Source organism: Podarcis bocagei (genome assembly GCF_964188305.1).
Source record: "Podarcis bocagei genome assembly, chromosome: 1".
Taxonomy (NCBI): domain Eukaryota; kingdom Metazoa; phylum Chordata; class Lepidosauria; order Squamata; family Lacertidae; genus Podarcis; species Podarcis bocagei.
In genome coordinates, this window is record NC_138125.1 from 34,292,101 (window position 1) to 34,310,330 (window position 18,230).

Below are 18,230 nucleotides of genomic sequence, written 5' to 3' on the forward strand. Positions count from 1 at the left end.
AAAATGCTGCCCTCTCCTGGATATGGAGTGTGACTATCCACTCCAACAGCCACACTAATGTGAAGTATGGCAAAATGCAAGGTGTGAACACAGGAGAATCTTTGAAGGTTAAAAGTCATTCTTGCATTTCACATGCACAAACCATCAACTATGGTAGTAGCCATAGTAGATTGCCAGCAAGAATTACTTCAATTACACACAGCCAGCGCTCATGGGCTAGCAGGGAAATGAGTCTTGCTGATCCGCAATAGAATTAGACGGACAGCTTTATTCACAAAGCACTTCTTACACAAATATAACCTGCTCGGAGAAAATCATTTACAATGTCACGTATAAAGACTATGCAAATGTCTGTTTTGTGGAATGTACACAATTTAGGAAAAGGCTTCCCAAAATATGTTTCCACAGAAATATAGAACTGGCACAGTTATCTTGTATGACGATGGCTGCAATCTTATACCCATTTATAGCTGGGAAGAAGCCGTACTGAACTGAATAGGACTTCCTTCCGAGTAGAGACGAATAGGATTTCACTGTACATTTTTCCCTATGCAGGGATTATATCCTATCCACATTTAAAATAATCCCCCTAACCAACGTATTAAAGATTTAAAGCTATTCCAGGAAATACAATAGGTTTAATGTAATACAGTCATGAACATATTCTATTTCTAAAGAGAAAATATATTCTATACAGTCAATTTTTGAAAATACATTAAAAAAAATCTTTAAAATCGCACTGGGAAAACTTACCAGTGCCTTCAGTTATATATCTATAATCCATAACCAAACATTACTAAATAAAATAATAATAATAATTAATAATAATGATGATGATGAAGGCTGTTAAATAGTGTACACTGAAGATGTTTAATAGTGTACACTGAAAATGCACACAGATTACAATAACTTATTTTCAGAGTACAACACGCATTACAATCTAGTTCAAGTTAGTTAAGACCCACTGAAGTCAACAAGTTATTTGTGACTAACTTGATATCAATGAGGCGACAATAAGTGCAACAAATTTTAGCTGCATTGGGTCTACGTTGTCATTTTAATCACAGTTAAATAATTTCTGTTGGTGTTGATTGAATCAGGAGTTTTCTTTGACAGCTGCCTTCAGATACCGTAAAATTATAATAATTATCTTCAGAAGCAATATTATTTAGTTTACAGTATTGTGGTAAAGTGAGAAGGAAATAAGTTTTATATATCTGTGAAACCACATACAGCCCTCTTCTGTACAGACATCACTAATGTGTCAGTGTGTTTTTGAAGCTTTAAACAAATCAAGAACATAAGCACACTTAGATATTTGTTTACATCAGCCACCAGACACTGCAATTTGTGTAAGAAGCATAAACATATATAAACATAACTAAGCATTGCCAAATTATACAAATTAAAAGATACTAGAGTATACCACCCTCTCTTAACAGACAGAAGCAAATGAAATGTTATGTTAAACAAACAATAATATGGAATTTGAATCACAACCCTGAGTCACTTTTAAGACCATGTGCTTTAGTCTCTCCATGGATGCTTTTTTTCTTTTTTGCAACAAAACATGCTTATCTTATTAATCTTTAAATGTTTTTAAATAACCCTTGTAGGTACGAATTCAATTACTTTATTAGAAGACATATTATTAATTTTAAAATGTACAGCACATTTACTTTGCCCTTTAATGCCATGGTCTTATTTTTCTATTCAAATCTTGTACACTGTAAGTTAATTGCTTTTGGAAACTACTTATTATTCATGTAAAAATTAATGTGCCAATGTGTTTAAATCCTTTTAAATGACCATTCATGCATCCTCCCCGTTTAAGTACCGATGAAATCTGTCAAAGATATCAGTGCAAGATGGTTTTAAAGAAAGTTCCAATAAAGATTTTTCCCCCTGCTAACATAAGATTTTCATTTTCACCAACTTTACTTGAATTCCATTAATTTTTTAAGCTGCTTTTAATAAATTCACCAAGTAAAATTTTTTAGGCCCCATAGTCTGTCATTTGTGTTCCAGCTGACTCTATGAATATTAATAACAGTGTTATCCTGATTAAATAGGCTTCGTATGAAATCCCTGTGAATCCTATAGCTCAGACATCTCATTTTTTCCAACTCTTTATGAATTTGGATTCAGACATTATGCTGGAAGAAATCTTTAATAACAGATCTACTGGTACATTTCTGTATTCTTAAGCAAGAACGAGATCTTCTCATAATTCAAACAATTAAAAGAAACACGTCTACATCTTAAGGTTTCAGGCTTTCTGTAAATACACACAACACATCTTAACTCTAATGGAAACTTCAGCATTTTCAGAACAAAGGACTGGGTACCTATTAAAAAGTAATACTAATGTCTCTCCCGATACGCACCTTATTTGGTCTTAATTCATAGGTGCTTTGCAGTTACGAACATGTGATTAGATAGAGGAGACCTTCAGGTCTCGTTGCAAGAAGATGCATCGGATTCAAACCCAAGACTTGGCACACATATGTCTAGCTTGTTTTTATATATTTTTAATGAAATTAAGTAGCTGTTTACCAAAACCTCGTTCGGCAATAGCTTTAACCAAAAGCAAACCATAAGGATTTCCAGGGACCTCTCCAGGAAAAGAGTGAAATCTTTTTTAAAGTAAATAGTCACAGGACCTGACCTCCTCTGAGAGGAGGATAGTGTTGAGAGACTGCTGCCTGATTATAATGTGGGTAGACTATCACTACAGATTTGCCTTAAAGCAAGCAGGGAACCGTTCCTTAGCCCAAGAGCCCTTGGGCTCACCCATCTGGGAAACACTTGCTGGTGGTTGGCAAGGCCAAAAAAGGGTGTGTGACCAAAGTGGGAAGGGCTAAATCTGCTATATACATATACCACACCCAGACAACACAGAGGGAATAGAGAGGAAGCCCCATGCGTAGACCAGGGTCTGATGACTGGCAATTCCCCCACCATCTTACAGCTAAGCCTGATTTGAAGAGGAAAAAAGTATGTTACTATTTCTTTATGGCACAACTGGGCAACCTGCAGCCTGACCCAGTTTTATGTGCCCTCTTAACATCTCCTGAAGTCGCCCCATTTCCCCACCCCATCTAAATTGCTTCTTGCTTGTTAGTTTCCGACTTTTCCTGACTTCTAAAAACATTTTGCCACTCTTTCTATGACGTTTCAGCGCAAATGCAAAAGGACATAATTTCATTTGGGGGGGGGGAAATGGATCGTTTTTAAAATCCACGTTTTCTTGGAGACAACAACTTCCCAAACCACCAAGTTATAAATATAATATATATCCCATCTATGAAACTTCCACTTTCTTTACCAAACAGTAGTTATAATCACCTGCTGCACTAAAAAAACAAAAGGAATTACCATAGTTTTTTGTGTATAACAAGCCCCCTATTTTGGGGGACTCAAAATTAAGAAAATGGGGGGAGCGATTACCCAAAGTTATTGAGCTTTTTGGGGCAAGGACTGCCCATAGATGTTGAGGTTTTCTTGGGGGGGGGGGAATGATGCCAAAAAACGCTCACCCGCCATACCGACAATGAAGCTCGCATACATTGCCACAGCAACCTAAACTCTGTCCCATCACCGGATCTATTGAGTTTTACTTCTGAGTAGAGATGGTGAAACATGGAGGTCATTAGTCTGGAGCAGCTAATTCAGAGTGGTCATTGACTGTGTCCACCAGTCCAGCATGGCCCCCTTAATAGATGGTAGATCGTGTCCTCCCTAAAAGAGGGCACGTGTTGCAGTGAGATCTGGAGACAGACCTCTTGGTTGTGGGTGGGTCCACTGGATAGCCACAACACCTGATTGGTAGCTCCCTTGATGCTGGTTTTCAATCTGGCCAATGGGGTTGCAATCTGAACTGATCGAAGGACCTATATAAACCCATGCACGTGCCCCAGAGCTTCCTCTTTTGGCTTGTGCATCGGAACATCCTCCCGTCTCTCCCTAATTTTAGGACCTTTTGTGATTGACCTTGCTATGCCATTGTGTGTCGTCTGTCGTTGGGACAGGGGCACGGCAGGAATTTTCCCACTTGGCTAAATGGCTGTTGCCATTTGGGTTTTGCCTGCCGTGTAGCAAGGTGTCACAACTTGTAAGGTTGCGGATAAGCACTGGTTCATGTGATAGGGATGGAAGAACGGTCTCGCCATCCCTATGTGAAGGGTATTCCGTTAAAGGAATCCAGGGACTCAACTTGGTTTGGCCAACCCCTGAGTCCAGGGGAGCATTTGGGGAGTGAATAGAGTCTGTTCCTGGGCTTTTCACCTTCCTCAGGTGTTCACCCTTGGCTGACCTATGATAGAGCCCTGGGTCAGTGCTACCTGCAAGGGTATAGGGAGCTAGTCGAACCAGAGCCTATGCAACCACTCACTGTTCTGTAATCAATAAAGGTGTGGCCTAAATGCTGCCAAAAACCAAAACTAAAATTTGAGTCAAATGTGTCTTTATTTAGGAGCAGCCTTTCTCAATCTGTGGGTCCCCAGATGTTGTTGAACTACAGCTCCCATCACCCCTAGCTAGCAAGGCCAGAGCTCAGGGATGATGGGAGTTGTAGACCAACAACATCTGGGGACCCACAGGATGAGAACCGCTGTTTAGGAGGGAGGTCTCTGGGTCTGAACATGCAATGGATGTAAGCATGGACTGGATGTTTTAAATCTTTTTCTTTTTTTTAATGTAACAGGCAGATGGAAAATTGGAAGTTTTCTTTTTGTATGTTTTTCTAATGTTTTTGTCTATTTTGTCTCTTTCTTCTTTCTGTTTCTCTTCTTTCTTTTTCTTCTTTCTCTTTGGAATCCTATATTTGGGGCTTTTATTCAGGTCCAGAGATTGTATACTCAGGGGGGTGGCAGATGGTCAACGGAGGACCCTGGGTGAGAGACAGGTGAACGCTGTGTCCCAAGGTGAGAGGCTGAGAGGAGAAAGGAAAGACCCCAGGTGATAGCTGGGAGGGGCTACTGTCCTCTGTGGGTAAGGGCTAAGAAGTACTTTGAAGGGAGGACTCTACTTATTCGACTTGCATTTTTTGTAGTTGTAATTTTACTGCAGTATTGGTGCGAACAACAGTAAGGCTGCAGAAACACATGGTTTCTGCAACATAGTTGCAGAAAGGTAGGAGGCTAAATCAAAGCACAGAAATAAGGATAATAAGTGACAACAGGAAAGGAAAGCCATGAGTTTAGACACTAATGCCCAGTATTCACTTTGTTCATCCTAAATGAAACTTCAGAGGGAATTCAAGACAAGTGTTCCAGGTCGCTGAAAAAGAAGGAAGAAAAGCAATGCCACCCACCATCCCTGCAGCTGTGCCCCCCCCCATTGCTATTTCAGGATGCAGAAGGGGAGCGAAATGGCAAGCAAATGAACCAAGGCTAAAACACGGGAGAAAATCACATTGGACCCAGTGGGCCTTGCTTTTGTGCAACAATGCAGAATAATAGTGTATCCATATTTGCATCCCATGACCACTGGATATTTTTTAATGAGCAACCTCAAGCTACTAGAATGTTTTTCCAGCTTTCCAATGTACACAAATTACCATCGCTGGCATGTTGGAGACTGCCTTGATTCTGTTTTTGTCACACCGTTTTCAGATATCCATTCCCCCAGGCAGGTGACTTATTTAACCCTAAATTGGCATTTCTCCCTGTTTCAACCCTGCTGCCCTTGTCCTCTCGAAAGCCTCTTGTAACCTCTGGTCATATCCCTCTTCAGTTATGCCCAGTCAAGATCCCTCTGCACATGCTCACATGTGCCCACAGGCCAGAGACTTACCATACTCGTATTTGGAGCACATCAGAAGAGGTTCAGTGCAGAAAATGTAAGTTCACCTAGCTGAATATATCACAGAATCAAAACAAAGTTTATCCCTCCTATTTGAATCAGGCATATAGGAAGAGTATATTAAATGTGCTATCTCCATTATAACATCAACTGATAAGGAAGCAAAAACTGAAAAAACGTACCCCCATTTTCCTGGAGTTAATCAGATACCAGGATCTTTTAAGATATCCTGAAACGTTTTGCCCTAGGCCAAGCTAAACTAAATCACTTAATCTAGGAGGGTACTGCATATAAAAGCAAAGTTAGCTTATAGAATAGTTTCCCCAGGGAACAAACAGCCTGTTTTCTTAGCACTCTTATTCATGCCAAGTTTTGATGTAATGACAAACTTCACCACAAAAGGACTTGCGTTTCCACAGAGCTAGAAAAATTTACTGGCAAATCTAAAGGTCAAAAAATTAATAGAAGAAAACTCAACTCAGCCCAGAACAGGTGCTGAGACGTTTTCACAGCAAAAAGGATAAAAGGTTATAGGCATTTTTTAATGGCTACCTAAAAACAAAAGAATCTGTAGTTCAGATGCATTTAAATATCATCTCCACTTCTAAACTGAAAATGTGGTTTGAACACTGAGAACATTTCATCAAAAGCAACAACCAGCTCATTTTCTAATAACATTCCTTGATAATAAAAGCACTACAGTACTCTGAACACTACAAAACTTCATACTTCTGTGCCCATAACATTTCATTTCTGCTCCTTGGTGGACGCCTCACACCGGAAAATGAAAGGGGTGATGAGAGTACTGTCCCATTAGTTCTCTTGGACTTCTCAGCTACTTTCGAAACCATCAACCATGGTGACCTTCTGGGTTGTTTATCTGAGTTGAGCTCAGCTGCTGGAGTTTTACAGCGGTTCTGCCACTTTCCAAAGAAATAGTTTCAGAAGGTGGTTCTGTGAGAACTTCTGCTCTACCCCCTGACCTTTGGCTTATGGGGTGCCTCAATTCTCCATGTTTTTAAATAGGCTTCTTCACACGTTTCACTAAAAACAGGCACAAGTGATCTCTACACATGTGCAAATGTTTCTGTGAAAGAATGTCCACTTGTTGATTTGTGCAGCTAAATTAATGTGCAGACAGTTACCCAGAAACTCTTTGAATGCTAGGTATGAATAACTGTGCAAGTTTTTCTATAACTGCTCAGGTGGTTGTGGCATCCAGAAGTTTCCGCTCCAGTTGGTGAGATCAGGCCTGGTCACAGTTATCCATCCTCTAGTCATGACCAGCTCATTTATTTCATTATTAAGAGCATTTCTGTACCACATCCCACATAAAGTCTTGAGGCCGTTAAAATATTAAAATACATATCAACATATTAAAATACAGAATGATAATGCAACCAAAAACTAGTAGATCCTTGCAGAAAGGAGGATTTAATCCCTCAGCTATCAGCAGATGAGCAGAGGGTTAAATCCTGCCTGCCAGGATAAAGCAAAATTTATCTCCCCCATGCAGTGGTCAATTTTGCCTGCTTGGGAACCACTGAGCAAGGGATTTTGACAGGTGGGCAGAATACCCCACTTGTCAATCATTTGATATCATAGGAGTGACAGGTGGCTTGCCCCACAGGCCTGTGAAAGTTGGCCGATGGGGTCAGATAAGAATCTGGCCCATGGAATCAGAATGTGGCCCACCCCTGACCTACAGCAGTCTCAGGACCATGGAAGGTGGGGAGGAAGACCTTAATTCTTGCCACAGTCTCAACAGAAAATCATTTTTCCACAAGGTAATTGGAGGTTTCTATTGAAAAGCAGCTTTGGAGAGACTGTGTCAGGACCATAGCAGAGTATCAGAGAATCACAGAATTATAGAATCACAGCATTGTAGAGTTTTAAGGAATCCCTAGGGGACATCTAGTCCAACCTCCTGCAACGCAGGAATCTCCACTAAAGAATCCATGACAGATGGACATCCAACCTCTGCTTAAAAGCCTCCAAGGAAGGAGAGTTCGCCACCTTCTGAGGGAGTCCATCCACTGTTGAACAGCTCTTACTGCCAGAAAGTTCTTCCTGATGTTTAGTCGGAATCTCCTTTCTTGGTTTGAGACCTACCCTCCACAGCAGGAGAAAACAAGCTTATTCCATTTCCTATGTAACAGCCCTTCTGGATGTGGCATCCAGAAGTTTCAGCTCCAGTTGGTGAGGTCAGGCCTGGTCACAGTTATCCATCCTCTAGTCATCTTCAACTATCATATCACTTCTCCGACACCTATTTTCCAGGTTAAACATAACCAGCTCCCTCAACTGTTTATCATAAGACTTGATTTCCAGACCCTTTATCATATTGGTCGCCCTCCTCCGTACATGTTCCATTTTGTTCCCTCAATTCCTACACTCAATTCATTTATAAAGATGTTGAACAACACCAGGCCCAGGAGAGAACCCTGTTAACTACCTTTTACCATTATCCCAAAGCAACCATTTACATTTACATAACAGAACCCATAAATATTAATTGCGTTCTTGCAGTCATAATGGGATACAGATTTTGGGAAGCTAGCTATTAGGGCTCTGGAAGATCTTAGCTGGGAAAATCTGGCTTTGTGTTTCTGCTACAAACTACAGCTGCTTTGGCAGCTCCCAACTATTCCTGGCATATTACTTCAGAACAGTAATGTTGAGATATTTCTGGAATCATGCCATAATTGAGGAATAGCACTTTTTAAGCTTGCAACTGAGGTCAACCTTGCATAGAATATAATCAGACAGTTAGAGAGAGACTTATGGAGCCTGAGGGCTCTTTCAATGCCAACTGCAATCAATGGCAAAATCAGCAAATATTTAAGAGGAGGGGAAGCCCCAAGCAGGTTTAAATATGAGAGTCAAATCAAAGACGTTCTCTTCCTCATGCGATTAGAACTGCTTGAAGGAAAGGGAGTGAGCACCAAGCTAGCTTCGCCCTTCCATGACGCATGGAATGTGTATTAATATACACATCAGAATTAAAAAATGTTTCTCACTGCTCTGCAACTGCACTTTCACATTCTAATCAGGGATCTATCTGCACTATGCATTTAAAGCAGCACCACACCAATTTAAACTGCCATGGGTTTCCCCAAAACAATCCTGGGCACAGTAGTCTGCTAAGGGTGCTGAGAGTTGTTAAGAGACACCCCGCCCCCATTCCCAGAGTCGTGTAACTATCAATCCTTCTTTGCATGCAACTCTGGGAATTGCAGCTTTGTGGCAGAAATTCTATAAATCACTGCATATGCTCATTGACTTCCATGAGGGCAATGGAACACCCTCTCCTTCTCCAACCCATTCTCTTGATCCATGTAGTTAACTCATGCTTATGTCCCGTAGAATCTGTACTGAAGAGAACTACTGTAATGTTTATCCAACCCAGGATCTCAAATCCTGATTCCATCTGCACTATACATCCTGCCAATTTAAGAAGTCATGGCTTCCCCCCAAGAATGCTGGGAGCTGTTAAGTGCTATTAAGGGCACTGTTAGAAATTAGCCAGGCGCTGGGAGTATTTTGCAACTGGCGAGGTTCTAACTGAGACCATATGGAGATCTCAGGATGTCAGGCTGGTGACTGACATCTGGCTAGCCCCTCCAGTTTTCTTAAGCAGCTAAGCAGAATAACTTATTTATTGCATGTACAGCAGTACCTTGGGTTACAGAAGCTACAGGTTACAGATGCTTCAGGTTACAGACTCTGCTAACCCAGAAATAGTACCTTGGGTTAAGAACTTTGCTTCAGGGTGAGAACAGAAATCACGTGGCGGCGGTGCAGTGGCCCCATTAGCTAAAGTGGTACCTCAGGTTAAGAACAGTTTCAGGTTAAGAATGGACCTCCAGAACGAATTAAGTTCTTAACCCGAGGTACCACTGTATAGCCCACTTTTTTCTTCAAGGAGTACATGGTTCATACCCCTCCTCAGTTAATCCCTACACTGACCCTGAGAGGTAGGTAAAGAGGCTGTGACTGGCCCATGGTCGGTGAACTTCATGACTGTGTGGGGGATATGTACACTGATCTCTCAGGTCCTAGTGTGACACTCCAACCACTACACCACACTGGCTTCCTATAGTACTTCTGCTATATAAATTAAGTAGGTAAATAAATATGGGGAATGCAAAATGTCACTTACAGATGGATCTGAAATATTTGACTTGAAGCTTGAATTTGTTTTATTCTGTATTGTTTTATTTGATGTTTTAAGGTGCTGTAAACTGCTTGGATTTTCCCCCCTTTAAAATCTTAAATGGCATAGAAATGAAACTAATAATAATAAAAATAATAAACTCCGGGGGGGGGGGAGGGAATGGTGCCTAGACATACCGTTGTGGCGAATGTAACCCGGGTTTAAGGTGCCACTTGGCAATTAGCTTATATATCTGAGTTTCTAACACTAATCAGTGTTAGAGTGCTCAGAGTTGTTAAGGAAGAGCTTTCCAAACTGTGTGTCATGACACATTAGTGTGTCATTTGCGGTGTGTAGTAGGTGTGTCATTTGCGGTGTGTAGTAGGTGCGTCATGTGAATGCTCTCTGCACTCCTCCTAGGGCTGGAAAGGAGTTAGTTTAACCTCGGGTTTGCTAGTACAGTTGTACCTTGGAAGTCAAATGGAAGCCGATCCGGAAGTCCATTCAACTTCCAAAACGTTCGGAAACCAAAGTTCGGCTTCTGGTTGGCTGCAGGAAGCTGCGCCGGACGTTCGGCTTCCAAAAATAGTTCGCAAACCGGAACAGTCACTTTCGGGTTTGTGGCATTCGGGAGCCAAAACATTTGAGAACTAAGCTGTTCGAAGACCAAGGTACGACTGTAAAACTGAAGTACTGTGTCGCAAAATGATGCATGTCTAAAAAGTGTGCCACCAACATGAAAAGTTTGGAAAGCTCTGTATTAAGGAGACCCCTATAATAGAATCATAGAGTTGGAAGACTAGTCATTCTAGTCCAACCCCTGCAATGAAGGAATCACAACATGTGGTCACCCACCCAATTTGAAGCCGTAACGGACCCTGCTTAGCTTTGCAAATATGCTAGCAGTTTTATTGCTGTACCACTTAGTTGGAGAAAAACCTATTAAACGTCACTCACATTTTAAAATAAATATTTTTTTCCTTACATATGGATTTTTTTTCTTTAGTTGCTTGTCTTTTTCACTTAAGAGCCTGCTACCTGAGCTACAAAGAAGAATTTACTGACTTTGTCTTGTGGCGTAATGAGAAGTTGCAAACCTTTATACAACTGATGTGTGTGACATAAGACATATTGTATTACCTGGATAAGAAATTAGAGTAGAAATGAGCATTCATCAGGACAGGGGTGTTTGTAAAGCAGTCCTTTGCAGAACACGTGGGTGGAGTACAGGTAAATTTAAGGTCAAGCCATTTTCAATAAATATCTTATCTGTAGTTCAAGACTCCCAAAATAGATTGCTATGACAAAAGGTGATATACAGAATTGCTCAACAAAAGTTTTTTTTTTCTTTTTCAAAGTTTCCTGTTGAGACATGGTGCGCACCTTACACGGTTCAGCAACTTGGACTATATAAAGGTCTTTATAGAAATCTGCTGAATTTTTTCTTTGATTATTAAATAGAAAACTTGGGTGACAAATATAAATTTTCCACTCATCATTCCAAGTAAGACATATGTGTAGCACACTGTGGGTGTTAGAGTGGAATAAAGCTGGTATCCTCATGGAAGGTCTTTTGAGCGAGTGAGTAGGGGCATCCAGTAACAGAAAGATATTGGAAATTATTTTTTGCCCATTCTCACTCCTGTAGGTGGCATGTGGAGGGCTGCAGGGAGAAATTGGCCAAAAAACAAAACGAAACCTACTTTCTCTCTTCGTCAGCATATGCCTCCTCTGAACCAAAGGTCTTATGTGAGCACAAGGGCATTTATTTTTATTATTATTATTACTCTGCCCATCTGGCCGGGATTGCCCCAGCCACTCTGGGCGACTGCCAACACATATACAAAATATTATAACATCAAACATTAAGAGCTTCCCAATACAGGGCTGCCTTCAGATGTCTTCTCAAAGTTGTGTAGTTCTTTATCTCCTTGACATCTCACAGGGAGGGCACCACTACCGAGAAGGCCCTCTGCCTGGTTCCCTGTAACTTCACTTCCCGCAGTGAGGGAAGCAACAGGAGACCCTCGGAGCTGGACCTCAGTGTCCGGGCTGGACAATGGAGGTGGAGACGCTCCTTCAAGTATACAGGGCCAAGGCTGCTGAGGGCTTTAAAGATTAGCATCAACATTTTGAATTGTGCTCGGAAACATGCAGTAGCCACCCAAAACTGGTTCAAGTATTATTGCTAACGTTAGGTGGCAGTTCATGGTCATTGTAAAGCTACATGAGCTCCTGACCGAACACCCATTCCTGAACTGTTCTACATTAAATGTTTCCTTACACCTAAAGGAGTAGACCAGAGGTTTTCAATCTTTTAAAGTCCGTGTCTCCCTTGATCAATTACATTCTTTCTGCGACACCCTGTGGGGCTCAGGAGGCCAGCTATTTCACCCCTTGCCTGCAGAGCTGGCAGCCTCTCACCCTTTTTTGAACATCCTTCCTTGTGGAGTATTCCCTCAGCCTCCTCTCCTCTCGCCTCTCTTGGGAGCCCTCCAAGCAGTTTCCGCCGCTGCTCCTGGTCTCTGAGCTTCCCCCCTGCCCCAAAGAAAGGTGCCTCTTCACACTGCCCCACAGGGGCCTGGGAAGCACCCTCTGGCCAGCCCCAAAGGCACCATTCGCCCAGGGAGATTGTAGCCAGGTCTGCTGCAACCAACAGCTATGCAAGCCTTTGGGAGGCAAAGACACGAGAGGGCATCAGGAAAGAGGAACAGAGGCCAGTGTTGCCTGCGGCCCCCTGACTGTCATTCAAGGCACCCCAGGGTGCCATGGCACACAGGTTGGAAACCACTGGAGTAGGCTATGGCCAGTAGGTGGCAACTGGAAATGAACATTTGTTTAATGGCCATGAACATTGAGGTGGCCCAGCTCCTTCTGTACCTCTGTATTAACTTACACACGAGAAAGAGAAGTATTTGCTATTGCATGCAAATGCTTTTTTGGAAAGTAGAATAGCTGAAAGAAATAAGAACGAACGAACAGAATCGTAATTCTTCTATTATTTAGTAACCTTCAGTGACTTTAATATCACTTCAAATCCCTAAAAAACAGGTTAGAAACAAATATTAGCCTTACCAGGATGGCAAAGGAATGGATCAAATTACATTTCAAGGGGAACACTGTATTTTAATTAATGCTACCTAGTGCCTTTACAGACAGCAGTCACCTTCAGTGCAGAGTGGGAGTAACAATTACACCTCCTAATCACACGACGTGAATCGGGGAAATAGTCTCCTACAGGACAGCCTATTATGAGGACCACATGGGTATTTGTCTTCTCCTTGTCTTGACATCCAACTCAGAGCACCAAAGCCAACAGTAGAGGCAGAACCAACACTGGAAGAGGTTTTGAAGGAAATAAATAAAAACTCAGGCCTTGAATTGGGGAAAAATGAAGGGGGGGGGGGAAACCCTGGTTTGTTGTCAAGCGGCTTTAGCATCCACAGATCCAACAAACCTCTCTGATCCTAAAGTGGCCATCTTGTGAAGGTTTTCCCTCACTATGCAAGTGTGCAAAACTTTACTAGAGCCAGCTACGGGTGTCACTTGTGCATTGTCAAAAGAGAGAGGAAATGTATGAACCAACCAAAGAAAAGCACACAGATTTGCAAAAAAAATGGTATGTGCTAATAAACATAAGTGCATGCATTTGTGTTCATGCACACATAAGTATGTATATGTGTGTGTTCATGCACAAACTTATTGAAATAATTCTCACAGAATCACAAAGTTGGAAGGGACCCTGAGGATCATTTAGCCCAACCCTCTGCAGTGCAGGAATATGCAGCTGACCCTTAAGAGGATTCGAACCTACAGCCTTGGTGTTATCAGTATTGCACTCTAACCAATTAAGCTTTCCTACAAAGCATTGTGCTATTGTATGATCAGGGGATAAGCATGTCTGCTGTCTAGGTACTAACTACCGTATTTTTCCGTGTATAAGACAATTATTTTTATTATTAAATATGGTTAAAATTGGGGGTCGTCTTATACAAGGATAGTGTGGGGGGGACGGGGGACGGGTGACTGGTGGCAGCCACGAGGAGATTGTCATTGGCAATCGGGCAGGTGATTGGTGGCTGCAGCAAGGCCTGCTGCCGATTGGCTGCTGTTGCGGCAATGGGGTGGGCAATTGGCGGCTGCTGGCATCGAGTGGGCAGGCGACTGGTGGCTTCAGCGAGGCATGCAATTGGCAGCGGTGGTCAGGCGGCTGTGCGGTTGTTGGCAATCCCAACTCTGGGCAATCCCCCCCAAAGGCTTAACAACTCTGGGAAATCTCCCCCCATTTCTTTAATTTGGGGTCCCAAAAAATAGGGGTCGTCTTATACACAGAAAAATATGATATTTACAGTACATGTGAATCGTCAGCCATCTTTTAGATGGGTTAGAATCACAGAACAGTAGAGTTGGGTCATCTGGTCGAATCCTCCCGACACTAAGGTTGTCCTCTGCCACAGACTGAGCAGCTGGAAACTTCTGGAGCTTACCTTGCCCCACTCTGCTGGTAATAAAGTAAGGATATTGTTACAGGATGAACATGCACATCCTTGAAGGTGGTGGGGAAACCCTGGCAGGACCAAGGTATGGTTGTTATTATTTTCATGTATAGACTGCTTACCTCCTGCAGATCTCAAAGACATTTATGCTAATAAAGGGTAAAGGGTAAAGGGACCCCTGACAATTAAGTCCAGTTGCGAACGACTCTGGGGTTGCAGCGCTCATCTTGCTTTACTGGCTGAGAGAGCCGGCGTTAGTCCACTTCCGCAGACACAGTTTTTCCAGGTCATGTGGCCAGCATGACTAAGCCGCTTCTGGCGAACCAGAGCAGCGCACGGAAACACTGTTTACCTTCCTGCCGGAGCGGTACCTATTTATCTACTTGAACTGGGGTGCTTTCGAACTGCTAGGTTGGCAGGAGCTGGGACCAAACAATGGGAGCTCACCCTGTCGTGGGGATTCAAACTGCCGACCTTTCGATCAGCAAGCTCAAGAGGCACAGTGATACCCACAGCACCACCTGCGTCCCATACTAATATATATAAGGTATGCTTAATTCAAGCCAGTGGAACTGTTTGGCTTCCTTGACCGTTATCAACTCCCGCGTTATCAACTCCTGGCAGCATAGAAGTTTTCTCAAGGGCAAACTCTTCTGAAGGCTGTTTGCCTTTAATAGTAGGAGATGAAACCTTTTTTAAAAAACTTCCAAACTGAGTTGGAAGTGATTATTTCATCTTGTGGGAGATCCGGTCCTGGAATGGCAAGAGTAAACACTGGAGACCATACAGATCTGGAGCTGCTGTTTCCTCTAGGCCGTGGATAGGAAGCTGTGGGCCTCCACATGTTTTAGAGTAGACTACAACTTACATCAGCGCCTGACAGCATAGCTCATTGCCAGGGATTGTGGGAGTTGTAGTCCAGCAACAACTGGCAGATCACAGGTTCACCCCCCCAAAAAAAAATAGGCAAGTGACTTTCTATTAAAAGTCCCCTCTTCCTAGATGGTAACTTTGATAGGCTTTATAAAGATTGCTTTCATAATTTCTCGTTCCACAAAGCTTACTGAGAAACATGAGGTTCAACAGGCCCCCCACGTTTCACGAAAAGAACAGGAATTGAAAGTTTAGCAGAAAGGAAGATTTGGCAGCAGCTGTGGCAGCAAACCTCAAAATGAGACAAATCAGGCTCAAGACCAAATTCTGAAGGGTCTGGGCTTGCCTGGAGTGAATATTTTTGAGCTGGGAAAGTTCACTTTCTGAACTTCCCCCATAGTTGAACTTTGCTTCCTTTACTAAAAATTGTAATTGCAAATTTGGAATAGAATACAAAGTAAGAGTCGCATTTGCCAGCCATAAAGTTTACTCTCCCATGATACTTTGTCTTGAGAAGCTTTGGTTTCCACGATGAGTATGAAAGCAAATTTGGTCCCCCCCCTTTATTATTTTAAGTTGAAATTTATCCTAATCAAATAAAGAGATAATCTCCAAAGAACCTCTTTGTGCAGGCAAAGTTGGAACGAACACCTCCTAACCCACAGCAATCTGAATATCTTTCACACAAGAAACGCTGTTGACAAGAAGCATGCTGAAATGTGGACACATCATATATTAGAGAAGAAGATATAAAGTACACCATACTGGTAAAGAACTATTTAAAAATGCATTAAAGAAGCTGTGTTAAATACAATGCTAATTAGAGATTAAGATAGCTTTTACTCACAGGCACTCTTTAATCACTTATATTTACTTTGGACGGCACCTTTACTTTTATTTACTTCTTCTGCATCAAATGAGGGGAACAAAGCAGCTCTATCATCTGTACCTTAAAACGTCTGCGTGCGTATCATTAGGACACACTGCAGAAGAGAAGACTCCTCGGAAACACAGAATTGTACAGTTGGAAGGGAAATATGCAAAGGTAGTGAATAGGTCTATTGCTGCTACCTCTTTAAACAGCATTAATTCAAGAGTTGATGAAGTCTGGACAACCATATATTTCTGCATATTACATTTCTACACACTTTTTGCCTACTTTTTGCAAGCTACCCAGGAAGGAGTTGCACCGATGCCAGACAATGCAGATCAGCAATTGCTGGTCGATGTTAGACAAATAATGAAGGGAGCTTCTGCTTTGAATGCCAAAGATCCCAGGTTCAATTCGTGGCATCTCCAGGGAGAATCGGAAAAGAATCCTTCCTGAAACCCTGGAGAGCAGCTGGCAGTCAGTGTAGACAATACTGAGCTAGATGGACCAATGGTCTGACTCTGTGTAAGGCAACTGTCTATGGTTCCCCTCTCCACTATTATTTATGGTGCCATATCATATATATGGACGCGGGTGGCGCTGTGGGTTAAACCACAGAGCCTGGGACTTGCTGATCAGAAGGTCGGCGGTTCGAATCCCTGCGACGGGGTGAGCTCCTGTTGCTCGGTCCCTGCTCCTGCCAACCTAGCAGTTCGAAAGCACGTCAAAGTGCAAGTAGATAAATAGGTACCGCTCCGGCGGGAAGGTAAACGGCGTTTCCGTGCGCTGCTCTGGTTCGCCAGAAGAGGCTTAGTCATGCTGGTCACATGACCCAGAAACTGTACGCCGGCTCCCTCAGCCAATAAAGCGAGATGAGCGCCGCAACCCCAGAGTCGGCCACGACTGGACCTAATGGTCAGGGGTCCCTTTACCTTTTCTATCATATATATGTTCCCTGAAATGAGTGCTATTTTTCTAGAAGAAGAGGCTCCAGAACTCACCACAAACACTTCCCTTGTTCTCTTAGAATGCTAATGGCGTCCACCTGAGAGGTGCCAGAACTGAGTTCTGGCGAATACTGGCTCGAAAAAAGTCCTGCCTGGAATAGATATATCTCACTGCTTTTTCAAGCTGCCTCGTTCTTCAAATTGTGATAAAACTTGAGTGTATGTCATGAGGAGGGCAACAGATCTCCCATCTCGTTTTATTCATTTTTTTATTTCCCTCAAAAGTAATGTGTTTTCTAAGCGAGGCTTTTCATGCTCTGACCTTGGCATCCACCGGGACCATACTGTGATTTATATTGAGAATTCCAAGCCTCATCTAATCTTATAAATAAATGTAAAATGTATAAAACAATTACCCTAGAATAAAATTGAATTTTATCTCTCTGTAATCAGTTTTTGTCTATGCTACAAATTTCTGTGTTTGAATACAATTCAAAAATTAATAACAGACATAATTTATTTTCTGACTTTTCATTACTGTGACATTTTAGCAATTTTTTATATATATACACAGGCTTAAATTTTATCTAGGGCTTCAACCCCACAGTTTATTTTTAGCCATGGGGCACTCTTCTGGAATTTCTATTTAAGGAATATGCTTGTTCAAGAAATACACTTCCCATTTACAAACCAAAATATACAGCATAATGAAATGGAGGGAGGGGAAAAGGCTTTGCTACAATGTAAAGATAGATTAAGGAGGGGAAGTGTTTCATTGCATGTCAACGATCCAAGGACTTATGTGTTCTTTTGATGTTGGCTGCAAGAAGTCAAGTTTAGTGGCAATAATATAGAAAATTATAGTAAAGTTACTGTGTGTGTCTGCTATTTGCTTGTATGTTATTTTACACCATTTTATGCTTGTATGTATATTTTATATTGTATAATATTTTATTTTATACTGCTTGTATGCTTTATCATTGTTTTCTTTTTATCGGGGTATTATAGGTAAAGTGTTGTGTGCTCCTCCATCCACTTTTCTTAAACAGGTAAAATATATGATTGGCTTTTATGGTTTTGGT

At 42.0% G+C, this 18,230-nt stretch overlaps 1 protein-coding gene across 2 annotated transcripts in view; it reads right to left on the reverse strand.

Annotated features, from left to right (window-relative positions):
- The window catches only part of MIPOL1 (mirror-image polydactyly 1), a 212,581-nt gene that overhangs the window by 180,911 nt on the left and 13,440 nt on the right, over positions 1-18,230 (reverse strand). The window lies entirely within an intron of this gene.